General features: G+C 40.7%; 1 long non-coding RNA gene across 8 annotated transcripts in view; it reads right to left on the bottom strand.

The window, feature by feature from the left end:
- The window catches only part of LOC103883086, a 201,600-nt gene that overhangs the window by 34,120 nt on the left and 148,831 nt on the right, over positions 1-18,649 (bottom strand). For 7 of the 8 annotated variants that reach the window (XR_004183200.1, XR_001901031.2, XR_001901023.3 and 4 more), the window contains one exon: positions 14,119-14,365. This is a non-coding gene — a long non-coding RNA (uncharacterized LOC103883086). Of the gene's footprint in view, positions 1-2,302; positions 9,633-14,118; positions 14,366-18,649 lie in introns of those variants that run through there. The other variant, XR_002521100.2, reaches the window with a different exon arrangement.

Raw genomic sequence — 18,649 nt, forward strand, 5'->3', positions numbered from 1 at the left:
ATGTTATTAACATCTTAGTGTAAATTAAATTTAATCACATTGCTTTCTTCACAAGACTAAACGTCTGAGGGAATGAGAGTTTGACCTGGAAATTAGAAGAGAAATGTATGAGGAGAAAATGGGTGCTCAAAAGAGGGGAGAGCACGATTTTCAAGTGCAGAATCCTCCTCAGTAAGAGAAGGCCCTTTTAAAGAGAGAACACCAAGCACTCAGAGAGCTCCAGGCTGCTAAGGAGGGGTAAAGAGGAAAACTAAGGATGTGGGAGAAACGCTTAAGCCATAAGTATCAGTCCACAGGGCAAGAACAGGGAGAACTCACGGGAGAGAAGATTCAGTTTCCAAGACAAGCAGGTTTGGTGGAAAGTGCCTTTAACTGATTGACAAATCACTTAACCTCTAAGTATGTTGTCATCTGATACTGCTGCCTACCTGCCTATCTCACCTCATAGCTATTAGTGCAATGTAAGATCATGTCTCATGAGCAACTTACTGGAAACTATTTTAAAACATAAAGCAAAAACAAAAACAAATATATATATAAACCCCCACCGTAATGTGAATTACTCCATAATGATAACTTCTATTAAGCAGTTAGCAGTTATTGAACACTGACCACTTGCACTGAATACAGTAACTTGCACTGAATACAGTAACTTGCACTGAATACAGTAAACACAATTAAGTCCCTTCACTTAAGTTTCTCTGAGTTCAGCGGAGAAGACAGTTGAGTAAATAACCAAAACACAGGATGCCAAATACATACTTAGCATAAAGCACCACAGGGGTAAGGAAGAAAAGAGACTTCCTCTGTTTGGGGAAATGAAGAAAGGCTTTTCCGAGGCGGAGATGGTTGAGCTGAGTCCTGCCTGCTGAGTTTGCCAGAGGAGGCAATGGCAAGTCAGGGAGAGTAGCAGAGGCAGAGGCAGCCAGCACGTGCTGCCAGTCTAGGCTGCTCAGCGCTGCTTGGCCCAAAGAATAAAAAGCACAGGAACGCCGAATCTCATCCCTAATTCCCCCGGCCTGATTCCATGCTCACCAAGCCACCTTCTGATGATAATTTGGCTTCCCACTTACATTTGCCTGCAGGGAAAGCACATGCTGGACAAGAAACTGGAGTACCCAGTCCACTCAATGATTACATTTCTCATTGTAAATTAATCAATCAGCCATTCTGGCTGATGCCGTTTTTAAAGTTCAGACATGAAACTATCACTTATAAGGCAGAGGCAAAGGAAATTAGGTGAAAATTCACCAGGAAATCAGCCTTCAGGCTGCCAAGGAGTACAATGACAGAACAGCTGTGCAAACACCACAGGTAACGTCCGGAAATGGGCTCCTGACAAAGCCATATTACACAGCATGGCTCTCCCCACATGAAGTGCTCCCTCTCACATTTTTCTCCATTGTTAAATTCCCCTCAAATAGCCCAGCAAAAAGTCAGCATCAAATGTCAGTCATCAGAAACTCCTGGAAACCCAGGTCTGGAGAGAAGGAAACATCTATTTCACTGAATCCTTTACCCTTCCTGTTATGGACTGAATTGTGTCCCCCCAAATTTGTGTGTGGCAGCCCTAATCTCCACTATCTCAGAATGTGACTGTATTTGGAGACAGTATCTTTAAAAATGTAATTAATATATCAAAGAGAGATCTGCACTCCCATGTTCATTGCAACACTATTCACAATAGCCAAGGTTTGGAAGCAACCTAAGTGTCCATCAACAGATTAATGGATAAAGAAAATGTGGTACATATATACAAAGGAATACTATTCATCCATAAAAACATGAGATCCTGTCATTTGCAGCAACATGGATGGAACTGGAGGTCATTACGTTAAGTTAAATAAGCCAGGCACAGAAAGACAAACTTCACATGTTCTCACTTCTTTATGGGAGCAAAAATCAAAACAATTGAACTCATGGGGATAGAGAGTAGAAGGATGGTTACCACAGGCTGGGAAGGGAAGTCGGGGGTGGGGGGCTGGGGAGGAAAGTGGAGATGCTAAATGGGTACAAAAAAATGGTTAACAGTTAAAATGAATGAGGTCTAGTATTTGATAGCACAACAGAGTGACTACAGTCAACAATAATTTATGGTACATTTAAAAATAACTAAAAGAGTATATAATTGTGTCATTTGCAACACAAAGAAAGGGCGGATGCTTGAGGTGATAGATACCCCATTTTCCCTGATGTTATTATTCCACTTTGCATGAGATATCAAAATATCTCACATACCACATACCCCCAAAATACATACACCTACTATGTACCCACAACAATTAAAATTTAAAAAAAATTAAAGCCCATAAGTTAAACATAGTACTCAATAAATATTTGTTGAATAATAAATATTAAACCTAAAAAAAACAACAAAAACAATGAGAACAACATAATTAAGGTTACAAGAGGTCATTAGTGTGGGTCCTAGTTGAATATAACTGGTGTCCCCATGAGAACAGGTGATTAGGACACAGACACACACAGAGGAAAGAAATGTGAGGGCACATTGAAGATGGCCATCTACAAGCCAAAGAGAGGGGCCTCAGATGAAATCAACCCTGCCAACGCCTTGATCTCAGACTTCTAGCCTCCAGGTCTGTGAGGAAATAAATTGCTGTTGTTTAAGCGCCCCCAGTCTGTGGTACTTTGTTATGGCAGCCCTAGCAAAAAAATACACTTTCACTGAGATTCTTTCCTCCAAACATTCCAAACAGAAGATGTCTACCTGGCACCTTTAACGACCTGGAAAACTGTCCACTGCTGTCATCAGGAATGCCTTTTAGTCCATCATGCTTATCTCCACTCCAGTTACTCAGGTGGGTGGCTTTGGAGCCCCATATGTGATAAACGTCGTCTACTCTTGCTAAAGTAACCACAGCCATAGTGTTTGAGGCATCAGCGCTTGAAAGTGTAATGCCTTTACTACCTGCACAAAGTCTTTGACACAGACAAGATGAAGGACTCACATAATGAAAGCACAAAAACTTATGATTATCCTAATTTTGTCTTGATATTTTACAAAATTTCTGTAAAAATCAATACCCTGTTGGATAGGTGAGCCAAGGAGAGTCAGAGCACTGTCCAGCTAGTTCCTGAAGATATGAACCATGGAACCATAACAATTCATTTGAAAAACTCCTAAACCTCTCTTATTTAACGACTTATTTCTGAATGGGTGGAGTTTCTCAGTTACAGACTTACAGTTTCAAGATTTGCTTGCACACATGGGTGTTTTTTGGTTAAAAAAAACAAAAGTCTCAGTGAAAACCAGTTTGAAAAACTGGAAGCCTTTCAGTTTGCAACTGGAACTGCAGTCAAATAGGTTTTACCACTGCTTCACTTGCTTTTTGCTTGTTTGTTTGTTTTGTTTGTTTTGACCATTTCTTATTTTGTGAGAAGCAACACTAACTGAAATACACCACATTTGAGGAGTAAAATGTTCTTAATCCCCAACACTCAATGTCTGTTGCAATTCAGTCTCCCATTAAAAATGTTCCTGTTCCATCAACAGCTATAAGTCATGTGGATAATATGGATCCTTGATATGACGTGATGGAAATGGCGCTTTACCTATATGGTCTTCTTCAGAAAAACACATAACTCCAGTCTACTAATGAGAAAAGTGTGAGACAAATCCTGTGTCACCATGTGAGAGAAATTTGACTAAATGCCTGACCAATACTTCTCAAAGTTGTGAAGGTCATCAAAAACAAGGAGGGTTTGGGAAACTGTCACAGCCTGGAGGATACTAAGGAGATAAGAGAACTAAATGGAATATGAATCAAATCCTGGAACGGAAAAAGAACATTAGGTAAAAATGAAGGAAATTTGAATAACATATGAACTTTAGTTCATAATAATTTGTCAATACTGATTTACTAATTGTAACAAATACACATGGTCTATTAATTGTAACAAATAGTCATTATGATGTTATCAATAAGGGAAATTGGCTGTGGGGTATATGGGAAGTCTATATACTATCTTCACTATTTTTCTGTAAATCTAAAACTGTTCTAAAATAAAAGGTTTATTTTTAAAGCGTACCCTGTTTTAACTCTCCCCAATGGCCATGGTTGTCTGTAAGTGGCTCTAATATGTAGCCAGTCTTCTCCAAGATTCTAATATGTGACTCCCCTCCTCTTCTGATCCCTCTCCCAGTGCAACTTCTGCACATATTTCATGTAAGCACTTTATCTTTCAGTAATAAGAGCTTCTTTTAACTCTCAACAGTCATTTGAAGGTTGCTGCTCCCTCTTCTCTTTAAAACATACTTTGGTGGAGGCTTCCTATCATCATCTCATCCACTGCACAGCACATGACTCTTGTCTTGATGTTTTCTCCATTGGGATGTCTACAACTTTAATTCCTGGGGCATCTTTCTCACAGTATAAGCCCCAAGTTTTCATTAAATAAAGCCCTTTGGGGCCAAAAGTCAGCTGCTAGAAGCAGTAGAGAGATGCCAAGAGGCCCCACACTAAATCAGTGTGAGAGAAATCAATACCAGGAAGAGCTGGGTATAAATGTTTTCAGCCCTTAGCATTAAAGTCCCGCAATGCTAAAAGCATCCAGATGCATGCCACCTGGGATCCACAGTCCCTAAAGAGAGTATTCTTTTCCTGTTGAATCATTTGGGGTTCAGGTTATTTTTTTGTTGCTTTTATTTGGTTGGTTTTTAACTAATCAAAAAGCAGTGTGTGTTTGCAGAAAAAGCCTCTTGGCCTCGATATTCAACTCACAGTCCAGTTGACTTGCTGTATTCAGAGATGAACAGACCTTGATCTTCATTTATTATTCAATAAGAAGAATACAATTAGCCTGGAGTTGGTTTTTAGACCCAAACACAAAGAAAGGCCCACATATCCGAGGAGGAATAATTCCACTCTCCCTATAACTGATGTGATGATGGAGCAAGTAGCAGGCAGCAAATCGATATTCTACTATCCTTCTCAATGCCAGGATTAGAGGGAGTCTTTGCCTCTGTTCGGAAAGCAGGGGAAGATAGACCTGCCTTGCAAATATTTACTGAAGGGAGTCCTTTTTACTTTGCAAATCATTGATTTACAAAGTGTATGAGTGCTAAGAGAAAGAAAGCTTATGAAATTCCAACGATTTATGCTTAGCACAGAAGCAAAGCTAATTCTGGGAACAACTGAGTTTCCAGTCCTGGAAAGAAGAAAGTTTAAGCCTCCAGCAAGCCAGGTAGAATCTATGGAAGCCCTCTAAGAAAAAAAAAAAGAAGTAAAATAAGCCAGGCAGAGAAAGACAAAATCGCTGTTCGCACTCATATGTGGGAGCTAAAAAAAGTGCATCTCATGGAGGTTGAGAGTAGAATGATCGATTCCAGAGGCTGGGAAGAGAAGGGGGAGGAATGATGAGGAGAAGTTGATTAATGTATACAAAACAGTTTGATAGAAGGAGTAAGTTCTTATATTTGACAGTACAGTAGGAAAATTATGGTTAACAATAATTTATTGTATGTTTCAAAATAGCTAGAAGAGAAAAATTTGTAATGTTCTCAACACAAAGATCAATGTTTGAGGTGATGGATATCTCAATTACCCTGATTTGATCATGGCACATTGTATACATGCATCGAAATATTATATATATACTCCAAAATATCTACAACTATGATATATCAATTAAAGATACAAAAAAAGAAAAGAAAAAAATCCCATAACAGAATTGTTATGATTCACATTTGTGTGTGTGTGTGTGTATATACACACACACACACATATATACACAAAGACATATATATTCCAGTGACCTTTATGGAAATAACATGCTTCAATTTATATCAAATAATCATTATTATCAATAAAATTCATAGATACATAACTGCATCATATGATCAGATCAGTGCACAATAATTGTATGCCCTGAACAACAGTTTCCATTTGTTGTGCCAGGCAGTATGATAAAGACTTTCACTCATGAGCTCAGTCAAACCTCACAAGAACCCCATGAAGTAGATATCACCATCATTATTTCCATTTTATGGCTGAAGATACTGTTCCCAGTGGGATCAGAAAAAAGTAAATAATTCCCTTAAGGTCTCTCCACTGGTTAGAAAGAGAACTAGGATTTCTTTGTGTTGGGTGTCTCTGGAGCCCAACACAAAGCCACCATGCTAAGGGTTCTCTGTCTCTCTAACCCATACCTGAATTTCCTTTAATATGTAAGCCCTCCCACCATCTCCAGGCAGCTGTTAGGAACACTTCAACTCAAGTGGCCCATGCAGCAGGTGCGGCAACAATTTTTTTTCCCACTGGAAGAAAACTAGCAAGAGTAGGGAATACCTTTGTGGCCCATAAATTGATGCTACTGCCACCTCCAAATATTGTTGCGAATTCTGCAGAAATAATTTGTGTTTTTATAAGGGCAAAAACAAAAAACAAACTCTCAAACTTTGGCATGCTTCAGCATCATCAGGAGGGTTTGTCAAAGCCACAGGCTATTAGACCCCATTCCCTAGAGATTGTTTCCATGCTTTGAAATGCCCCCAAATCTGCATTTCTAATAAGTTTTCCAGGGATGCTTATGCTGCTAGTCCAGGCCCAGGGTTGGAGGATCCCTGCATTAGACTATCTGATTAGCATAAACATTATTTAGTTTGTCATACAGACCAAGTAAAAGCAAGTGTGAATAAATTCTCAAAACACAAAGATAGCAGGCAATGTCCAGAGTCACGGCTCGCTTCATGAGCATGACCACTGCAGTTGCACAGGGCCCTGTGCTCAGAAGAGCCCTGCCCTAGGGGTTTAATACTCTGATTTCATCTTTGAATTTGTGTTTTGTAAGTGAAATTCAACAGGACAGTGGAGCACGGTTGGTGGGCTTGAAGCCTTGGTGTGGCCCTGTCTCCTGCTACCTCTCCACCCCGCAAGGATGGTTCTCAGTCCTTACTGTTCCCTGTCTCCTGGTGCCCCAGACAACCGCAAACCTGCCCCACAACCACTTCCACCACATTCCACTGCACCCCCCCCCCCCAATCAAAGGGGCCTGGGCACTGATGCAGGAAGGGTCAGGGTTGGGTGCAAGTCCCAGTGGCTTCTCCCGTGGGGTAAGGTATCTATAATCATCCATAGTCTGGGCTGACAGTGCCACAGTGCATTCTGCTGGCAACTCAAACTTAGGACTATGCCATTCAGAGACAGAGATGTTGGTGGGAAAGACCTGTCCTCCTTCTAAATTTTAAAATATTCAAGTGGTTGAGTTACAGACTCCTAAAGGAGAAACAATTTGAGTTGAATAACACCTCTAAAATGAAAAGATTCTCCAGACTTTTGCAAATAAGCTTTGAATGAGGTATTTCCGGGACTTTTCCAGCTATTCAAGTGATCACAAAGAAAAGAGGCATTTGAAAGTCTTGAATGAAGCTTTTAACAGGAACTTTATATTCTCTCTGTCTTCTCTCCCACCATAGCCAATTCATCTACAAGTGTGTCTAATTATTTATGTGCATCTTCATGGTTTGAGGACTACTCTAGACTCATGTTTCTCAAACAATTAAAGTGCATATAAACCACTTGGAAATGTAGATTCTGATTCAGTAGACCTGGAGTAAAACCCAGGAATCTGCATTTCCAATAAGCTTCTAGGTGACGGTGATGCTGCTCATCTATTCTAGATCCTTGTCCTCCAGATATGGTCTACGGACCAGTAGCATCAGCAATCCCTAGGAGTTTGTTAGAAATTTAGAATTTCTGGCCCCAACCCAGACCTACAAAAAAGAATCTGCATTTTAATAAGGTATCTGGGAGATTCAAAAGCACACTAAAGCAGAAGCATTACCCTAAGCCTTCTGAATATCTTTCTCCTCCCATTTCTTCTGCTTTCCAAAGCCACAAGATGGGGATCTGTCACTGAGACTACTGGTGACTGTCCCAAATTTATAATCTGGTAGGTTTTAGGAAAGACACATTCAATATTGTTTTATTCTTTATCCTGACTCTTCCACCACGTCCCGGGATAGGAGAACTTCTGGCAGTGACCTAAGACTCATCTGTAGCTTCAATTTTTATAAAATACTAGCAGGACCAACGTTCTCATTATATAGAGGAGGCTCAATCTGGACAGGAGGTATCTATAGGGAATCATAGAGTGCACTTATCCATTGGACTGTGAATAGTTGCAAGTTATTCATAGGCTGAGAGAATAAGAAAAGTTCAACAGAAGAGGTCTACAGTTTCTGCAACACAGTATTAAGTGGGTATATTTATGCTACTTGCTCTGAGAAGTTTTATGGCAGAGTGGTTAGGAACACACAGAGACTCCAGAGACAGACTGCCTGGATTCAAACAGTACTCATGCCCCTACAAGCTGTGTGACTCTGGACCAATTACTCAAACTCTCTTTGCCTCTATTTCCTCCTTTAAAACAGATGTGATAACAGTACCTACTTCATAAGGTTTTATGAATATCAAAGTCATAAGATCCTTGGAATCATGGCTTGCATAAAGTAGTAAGCTTTGCAAAGATGTCTTAATGCAAACTTGGAAATACAGCTAAATTTTAAACGTTCATTTTCAGGGCTTCAACATTTCTATAACTTTGCTTAATTGAATTTGTTGCATTATAATTGAGGACACATTTTGCATTCCATAAGAGAGAAGAGATCCTATCTCAAGTATCAGGGACATCCTTGTATTTAACACAGCAATTAACACATCTAACAAGACGCTTGAAAGGAGGACTTGCAGGCCGCAAGGACCCTTGAAAGGGGGACCCTTGGTCCCGAGACCCTGAAGGTGTGGCCCTGAGTCTATCTCTGTATTTCATTGTCATCCACCTGGCAGAGGAGGAAAATTCAAAGTACACCTTCAAGTTCCCACATAAGCAGAAAGGCTCACCAGTTTAAAAACCAATTTATTTTACTTTAATATTCACAGATTGTTATTTTCTGAACAAACATCTATCAAAAGCTGCCAAGGTACTGCAGAAAATGAACTTTAAAATTGGGTGTTGAGCAATTAAATCTCACTCCATAAATTGGCTAGGATCCATGTAATAAATTAGAATATACAAACACTGCTTTTCCACTTAAATAAAAACCTAAGGGGAAACCCCGTGTAACAGAGACCATCAGATTTCAACACCCTTCTCCACCCAAGATATTGAAGATAGGATCAAATATATTGCAAGATGTCTGCCACACTCACAGGCTGTTCAGATGCCTGCCCGACACAGCTGCCAGTTTTTCCTGTGCTCTATCAATTATTTCTTTGTTTTGCCTGGATGGTGCTTGTAAACTCTTCAAGGTGTGCTCCTGGGCAGTTATGCGCATTTGAGAATTTTCCCTTCTGATCCCTACTTGGCTGTCTGTGGACCAAAACTGATTTGCAGGCAAGGGAAGACTGCTGAAAATTTCATGACATTTAGATTTTTATAAAGCATATGCTGGTGGCTCAATAGGTTTGCTTACCTTGGATTAAAACCTATTAACGTTCCAGCGTTTTCCTCTCTGTGAGATTCATTTCTGACTCGCTTGTGGTGACTTGCAGAGCGCTTCATTACAGCTCAGGGGCACAACTGATGCCGCACAAGCCATTAAAAATGAGTTTGCGAGAGTACAAAAAAGAAACCTTTGTAGACGAGGGCCAATTTGTTTCGAAGGCGATGCACTGTAAGAGCATTCACAAAGCGGCAAGCATTATCTCAGATTCAAGCTATGCCGTTTTCTCTCCTATTTTTAAATACCAAATAGAGAACTGGGAGAGTCCTTTCTTTGTGACAGCAGCTTTGGTTCCTGCCCTTATTTTCTGCCATTGTAGCTCCAGTTAAGCTGTGAGAACAGCCCTGTGGGTTTTTTGGTTTTTTTTTTCCATTGGATAAAATCGATGTTTGTTTGGGGTCCTTATGAGAGTCATCTTATTCTCTATGCCTCAGTTTCTTTATATGCAAGATATATCCAATACCAAACTCACAGGTTATTGGGAAGGGCGGGAGATCTAATGAATATAATTTTTATAAGTGAAAATGAGTACTCAATAAGGCACAAATAAGAATTTTTGTTGTTATTAAACCAGGCACATTTTACTATTTGCCACCTCAAGATTCTCCCATTGTTTTTCCTAAGTGATTGCAATTTAATTTGTTTTTAATTAGCCTTCATTATTTACATATTCACCCAAGTTGCAAGCTCCAAGACAAATACCTTTGGATCCGGGTTTCTCAACCTCTGCAATATTGACATCTTGAGCTGGACAATTCTTTCAGGGTAGGGACTGTCCTGTGCATTACAGGACTTTTCATGAAATCCTTGACCTCTACCTGTTAGGTGTCAGCATCCCTCCCCAATCTCCACAGTTGTAACAACCAAAAGTGTGTCCAGCCTTTGCCAAATGTCCCCTGGGGAACAAAATAACCCAGTAGAGTACCAATGCTTCAGAGTTTATCTAGCTGTTGTTGTCTTTGGTTGCATTTACTGTACATGTAGAAAAGCAAGAGCACTTGAACTGGTGAAAGCTATACAAACCAGTGACACACCCTAAGAACATATTACAATTTGTAAGACAGAGATATTAACCAGGACTGAAGGCTAATAGCGGCCACTAAAGTCAAGAATGAGACTGAGACCATCGACAGCAACTTTTGAGTAAGATTAGGGGAGATAGGAAAGCAGCTCAGAATGAGTCCGTAGAACTGCGTGGGTACATCCACCTAATAGTGAAGAATACTTCCCCACTCCAGGGGCCAGAAGAGAAGAAAGAGAGAAAAGTATCCAGGATAGAGCTGACCAAAGGGAAGAGGTGACAGGGAAGGGAGACAGCTTTCATGTCAAGTAGAGGGCAGCTGAAGAGTAAAGAGCACAGGGCAATATAATATACCACAAACAAAACAGCAAGAAAAATGGAGAAAAGATGAGAGAAAGAAGGACAGAAAAGAAGCAAAATTCATAGTAAACAGAGAGGAAAGAAATGGGGGCAAAGCTTACAGGTGTAAAGATAACGCCTGACTTCCGAGTTTATCTGGGTCAAGTGTCAGCCCACGGGAAGCTCCACACTGGCCTCCCCACCCTGTAACTGCCTTCTTTCTACCACTGGTGCGGCCTCAATGAACTGGATCTGCTTTTTCACAGGCTGCTCTGCCCATGGAGTCATGCAGTCAGGGGCCAGCTGGTCAAGAGGGACAGCATCTATTGCTCTGCCCATGCCTGGACCCAGATTCTATCCTTTCCCCAGTCAAATCTAGTAAACTCAATAGCTCCTGGTTCCCAATGATAGCCAGGTAGCAACACCATATTAGGCTCATTTGAAGCATAGAATGGATGTACTGATGGTATCCAGTCCTTAGTCCAACCTTCAAAGGCCTCCAGACTCTGCCTTTGCCTTCTTTCCAAACTTGTCCATTCTCATTCTGGTATTTTCCAACTGTACTTTTTAGAAACTTGGAGTGCACATTTCTTTTTTATTACAAGCATGAAAATTTAGATTTTCACAAGTTAGAGAGTGGTTTTTTTTTTATTATACTTTAAGTTCTGAGATACATGTGCAGAACATGCAGGTTTGTTACATAGGTATACATGTGCCATGGTGGTTTGCTGCACCCATCAACCTGTCATCTACATTAGGTATTTCTCCTAATGCTATCCCTCCCCTAGCCCCCTCTTGGGTCCAGCGTGTGATGTTCTCCTCCCTGGGTCCATCTGTTCTCCTTGTTCAACTCCCACTTATGAGTGAAAACGTGCAGTGCTTGGTTTTCTGTTCTTGTGACAGTTTGCTGAGAATGAGAGTTTCCAGCTTCATCCATGTCCCTGCAAAGGACATGAACTCATCCTTTTCTATGGCTGCATAGTATTCCATGGTGTATATGTGCTGCATTTTCTTTATCCAGTCTATCATTGTTGGGCATTTGGGTTGGTTCCTGTCTTTGCTATTAGAACAGTAAGCAATAAAACATATGTGTGCATGTGTCTCTTTATAGTAGAATGATTTATAACCTTTTGGGTGGTGCTACCTGTTAAATGGGATTGCGGGCCAGTTCGTATTTCTGGTTCCTAGATCCTTGAGGAATCACCACACTGTCTCCACAATGGTTGAACTAATTTACATTCTGCACCAACAGTGTAAAAGCGTTCCTATTTCTCCACATCCTCTCCAGCATCTGTTGTTTCCTGACTTTTTAATGATTGCCATTTTAACTGTCATGAGATGGTATCTCATTGTGGTTTTGATTTTCATTTCTCTAATGGCCAGTGATGATGAGTTTTCTTTCATATGTTTGTTGGCCACATAAATGTCTTCTTTTGAGAAGTGTCTGTTCATATCCTTTGCCCCCTTTTTAATGGGGAAAACTAGGTAGCCATATGCACAAAACTGAAACTGCATCCCTTCCTTACACCTTATATAAAAATTAACTCAAGATGGATTAAAGACTTAAATGTAAAATTGAAAACCATAAAAACCCCAGAAGAAAACTTAGGCAATACCATTCAGGACATAAGCATGGGCAAAGACTTCATGACTAACACACCAAAAGCAATGGCAACAAAAGCCAAAATTGATAAATGGGATCTAATTAAACTAAAGAGCTTCTGCACAGCAAAAGAAACTGTCATCAGAATGAACAGACAACCTACAGAATGGGAGAAAATTTTTGCAATCTATCCATCTGACAAAGGACTAATATCCAGAATCTAGAAAAACGTAAACAAATTTACATAGAGTGTACATTTCTAAAAACTTGTTCTCTGCTAATTAATCACCATTATGATCACTCGATCAAGAATCATCTCTCCTTAATGAAGAATCTCTCCTAATACATTTTATAACTCTTATAGCATTTAAGCACATATTCTGTTTTATTATGGAATTTCTGTACATTGCCCTCCCTTCTAGAGTATAAGTTCCTACAGTGAGCACCTAGAATATAGTGTTAACTAAATACCAGATAAAGAACAGAAGAGAAGGAGGTAGCTGAGTCTAATGAGTCCAATTACTAATAGAGAGGAAATGGAAAGAGAAGGATTAAGAAAAATGAGAGAGGAAGAGGAGTTTAAACAGCATATTTTACTAAGAAAAATATTATTCATCTACATTCTCTGGTGAGCTACATTTCAGAGCATTTAATATAACTATTTTAGTGCCACTAATCAGTGTTTTTTTAAAACTCCTAAAGAAGTGAAGTGGAAAATGAAGTTGCTGATAGTGTTAAGTAATATTTATCTTTAGAAAACAAAGAAAATGTCTTTAAAATGAAAGCATAAAAACTTGACATATATTCCTAGAAAAATACTGGCAAAAATCATTTCAATAACAGTTCCAGAGACTGTGATAACTCATTTGTTTTATGACATCAACTATCCCCACAAATAGTCAAGAACCAAGCAATACAGAAAGACAAAGAGACACTATAAAGTCAATAGACTAAATTTCATGTAGTTTACAAATGGACAGATATAGTTTGGACATTTATCCCCTCCAAATCCCATGTGGAAATGTAATCCCCAATATTAGAGTTGGGGCCTAGTGGGAGGTGTTTGGGTCATGGGGGTGGATCCCTCATGGCTTGATGCTGTCCTCATGATAGTGAGTTCGCACAAGAGCTGGTTGTTTAAACACATGTGGCAGCTCCCTCCTCTCTTTCTTGCTCCTGCTTTCACCATGTGACAGGCAAGCTCCCGCTTCACCCTCTGCCATGAGTGAAAGCTCCTTGAGGCCTCCCAAAGCTGAGTAGATGCCAGCACCATGCTTCCTGTACAGCCTGCAGAATCATGGCCAATTAAGCCTCTTTTCTTTATAAATTACCCAGTCTCAGGTATTTCTTTATAGCAATGCAAGAACGGCCTACATCATAGACCAAGGGTTAGAACCTATCTACCCTCTCTTCACACATTTTTCTAGTAAGAACGGGCAGAAAATATTTTGTTACCTATAGGTAATTATGGCAGCATTAGAAAGTGGAAAGAGGGGTTTCTGGAAGAATGCCGGGAGCATCAGGAAATGACTTCTCACACAGGAGACCTGTGATCATGGCCTTGGCTCCACCTTCAGAGGCTGATCTCCAGAAAAACTCCTTTCCATGAAAAAGAAGGTCCCTTAAATCCAGAGGAGCTAGGCACAGCCGGACAGATTATCTGAGTTTCTCAACTTAACAAACTTTATATACCTTTCTGCTGGTCTCAGTGTGTTCTCGTGCTCTTCAAAGACTGTTGCATGTAGACCTCAGCCTCGGTTTCCTCTGATGTTTGGTGGTCTTCCTGAGACCCTTAGAGGGAAAGCCTGTGCCTCCATGCTCGTGTTCAGCTGCCTGAATCCATGTGGCCACACAATCAAAGATCTGGATGGAGACCTGAGACCACAATTCTCGGCTGGCACAACTTGGTGGTTGACACAGCACAACAGAGGAGGAGAAGCTGGAAAAATTCCAAAAAAGTGTATCTAAAAATCTAAAAGGGCAGAGCAGTTAAGAGATACTAGTGCAGAGACAAACAGTCCTATATAGCTCAATATCTCCCAGAGTCACTCCCACAATAACAAAAGCACTGCATAGCAGGCGGAATTCAAATCTTTAGGTTTGGGTCCCCAGCATTTAGTATGTGGTACAGTACTAAATAAAAGCTTATTTTTAAATTGTACATTAATAACTTATCAATAAAAGGTAATCTTATGTTTGATATACTATGCTTAAGAAAGCAAAAAAAGGGAGTCGTTATTTTAAATAATTTCTAATCCATGTAATTAAAATGAAAACCATTTGGGCATCTGAATTATAAGTTTTGGTTACCTGAAAAACTCACTTATGTGGAACCACCTATAAAAAAGACATGCCGAGGGGCGGAGCAAGATGGCCGAATAGGAACAGCTCCAGTCTCCAACTCCCAGCGCCAGCGACACAGAAGACCAGTGATTTCTGCATTTTCAACTGAGGTACTGGGTTCATCTCACTGGGGAGTGCCGGACGATCGGTGCTGGTCAGCTGTTGCAGCCCGACCAGCGAGAGCTGAAGCAGGGTGAGGCATCGCCTCACCTGGGAGCGCAAGGGGAAGGAATCCCTTTTTCTAGCCAGGAGCTGAGACACACAACACCTGGAAAATGGTGCTCCCACCCCAATATTGCGGCTTTTAAGCAAACAGGCACACCAGAGTCATATCACACCTGGCGGAGGGTCCCCGCACGCCCTGGGCCTCCCTCATTGCTAACACAGCAGTCTGTGATCACCGGGCAAGGCAGCTTAGCGAGGCTGGGAAGCCATGTTGCTGAGGCTAAGTAGGTAAGCTCCTAAAGCTGCTGGGAAGCTCCAACTGGGTGGAGCTCACAGCAGCTCAAGAAAAACCTACCTGTCTCTGTAGACTCCACCTCTGGGGATTAGGGCACAGCTACACAACAACAACAACAACAACAACAACAAAGCAACTAGAAACCTCTGCAGGGGTATAAGCGACTCGTCTGACAGCTTTGAAGAGGCAGTGGATCTCCCAGCAGGAGGTTGAGATCTGAGAGGGACAGACTGCCTGTCAGAGTGATTCCTGACCCTGAGTAGCTAACTGGGAGACATCCCCCACTAGGGGCGATGCAGGCACCCCTCACAGGGGTGGAGTACACCCCTGAGAGGAAGCTTCCAAAGCAGAGGAATCGGGCAGGTACACTAAGCTGTTCAGAAATATTCTATCTTCTGCAGCCTCTGCTGCTGCTGATACCCAGGCAAACAGGGGTCTGGAGTGGACCTCAAGCAATCTCAACAGACCTACAGCTGAGGGTCTGACTGTTAGAAGGAAAACTATCAAACAGGAAGGACACCTACACCAAGAGCTATGGTACGGCATAAAGACCAAGAGACAGATCGGGAAACCAAAAGATGGGGAAAAGCAGAGACAGAAAAGCTGGAAATTCAAAAAATAGAGCACATCTCGACAAAGGGCCTTGGCTCATCGCCAGCGAGGATCAAAGCTGGACAGAGAATGACTTTGTGAGATGAGAGAAAGGCTTCAGTCATCAAATTTCTGGAGCTAAAGGAATTACGTGCCGTATAAAGAAACTAAAAATCTTAAGTGGAAGTGTATTCGTGGTGGTAGAAGGTCGCGAAATGAAAGAGATAAAGAAACCATGACCACAATCGTGAACCGTACACAAACTTCAGTAACCACGACTTCGATCCAGCTGGAAGAAAGAGTATCAGCGATTGAGGATCAAATAAGATAAGAGAAATAAAAATGAGAAGAGAAACCAAAAGAAAAAAGAAAGAAAAAGAAATGAACAAAAGCCTGCAAGAAGTATGGGATTATGTAAAAGACAAAATCTCCCGCGATCTGATTAGGGTGCCTGAAAGTGAGGGGAAAATGGAACCAAGTTGGAAAACACTCTTCAGGATATCATCAGGAGAACTTCCCAACCCTAGTAGGGCAGGCCAACATTCAAATCAGGAAATACAGAGAGCATGCAAAGATACTCCTCGAGAAGAGCAACTCAAGACACATAATTGCCAGATTCACCAAGTTGAAATGAAGGAAAAATCTTAAGGGCAGCCAGAGAAAGGTCAGGGTTACCCACAAAGGGGAAGCCATCAGACTAACAGCAGATCTCTCGGCAGAAACTCTACAAACCAGAAAGAGAGTGGGGGCCGATCAATTCAGCATTCTTAAAGAAAAATTACAAGCAGAATTTCATATCCAAATGAAACTAAGTTCATAAATTGAAGGAGAAGTAAGATAACAGATAAGCAAATGTAGGATTTTGTCACCACTAGGCTGCCTTACAAAGACCCTGAAGGAAGCACTCAACATGGGAAAGGAACAACGGTACCAGCCATTGCAAAAACATGCCAAAATGTAAAGACCATCAGGCTAGGAAGAAACTGCATCAACTAGCGAGCAAAATAACCAGTTAATATCATAATGGCAGGATCAAGTTCACACATAACAATATTAACCTTAAATGTAAATGGACTAAATGCTCCAATGAAAGAAGACACAGACTGGCAAACTGGATAAAGAGTCAAGACCCATCCAGTCTGCGTATTCAGGAGACCCATCTCACACACAGAGACATGCATAGGCTCAAAATAAAAGGGATGGAAGATTGCAAGCAAATGGAGGAGAACAAAAAAAGCAGAGTTGCAATCTAGTCTCTGATAAACAGACTTTAAACATCAAAAGATCAAAAAGAGACAAAGAAGGCCATTACATAATGGTAAAGGGATCAATTCAACGGAAGAGCTAACTATCCTAAATATATATGCACCCAATACAGGAGCACTTAGATTCATAAAAGAAAGTCCTTAGAGACTTACAAAGAGACTTAGACTCCCATACAATAATAATGGGGAGACTTCAACACTCCACTGTCAACATTGGACAGATCAACAAGACAGAAAGTTAGCAAAGGATATCAGGAATTGAACTCATCTCTGCAGCAAGCAGACTAATGAACATCTATAGAACTCTCTCACACAAATCCAGCAGAATATACATTCTTCTCAGCACCACATAAATTACTTACTCCCAAAATTGACCATATAGTGGAAGTAAAAACTATCACTCCACAACAAATGTACAAGAACAGAAATTATAACAAACTGTCTCTGGAGACCACAGTGCAATCAGAAACTAGAACTCAGGACTAAAACTCAATCAAGCCGCTCAACTACATGGAAACTGAACAACCTGCTCCTGAATGACTACTGGGTACATATGAAATAGAGAGCAGAAATAAAGATGTTCTTGAACCAATGAGAACAAAGATACAACATACAGAATCTCTGGGACACATTTAAAGCAGTGTGTAGAGGGAAATTTATAGCACTAAATGCCCACAAGAGAAAGCAGGAAAGATCAAAATTGACCTCCTAACGCCATGATTAAAAAAGAACTAGAGAAGCAAGAGCAAACATTCAAAGCTAGCAGAGGCAAAGAAATAGCTAAGATCAGAGCAGAACTGAAGGAGATAGAGAGACACAAAAAACCCTCAAAAATCGAAAATGAATCCAGGAGTTGGTTTTGAACAGATCAACAAAAATTGACAGACCCGCTATAAGACTAATAAAAGAAGAAAAAGAGAAAAGAATCAAATCGGCAATTAAAAATGATAAAGGGGATATCACCACCGGAAACCCCACAAGAAATGAAACTACCATCAGAATACTATAAACACCTCTCGCAAATAAACTGGAAAACCTAGAAGAAATGGATAATTTCCTGGACACTTACACTCTTCCAAGACTAAACCAGGAAGAAGTTGAATCCTGAATAGACCAATAGCAGGCTCTGAGAATTGAGGCAATAATTAATAGCCCTGCAGCAAAGTCCAGGACCAGATGGATTCACAGCTGAATTCTACCAGAGGTACAAGGAGGAGTTGGTACCATTTCAGCTGAAACTATTCCAATCAATAGAAAAGAGGAATCACTCCTAACTCATTTTATGAGGCCAACATCATCCTGATACCAAAGCCTGGCAGAACACAACAAAAAGAATTTTAGACCAATATCCTGATGAACATCGATGCAAAATCCTCCAGTAAAATACTGGCAAACCCAGTTCAACAACACATCAAAAGCTTATCACCATGATCAAGTGGAAGGCTTCATCCCTGGGATGCAAAGGCTAGTTCAACGATAGCAAATCAATAAACATAATCCAGCATATAAACAGAACCAAAGACAAGAACCACATGATTATCTCAATAGATGCAGAAAAGGAAAC

This window comes from Papio anubis, chromosome 4 (genome assembly GCF_008728515.1).
Source record: "Papio anubis isolate 15944 chromosome 4, Panubis1.0, whole genome shotgun sequence".
Taxonomy (NCBI): Eukaryota; Metazoa; Chordata; class Mammalia; order Primates; family Cercopithecidae; genus Papio; species Papio anubis.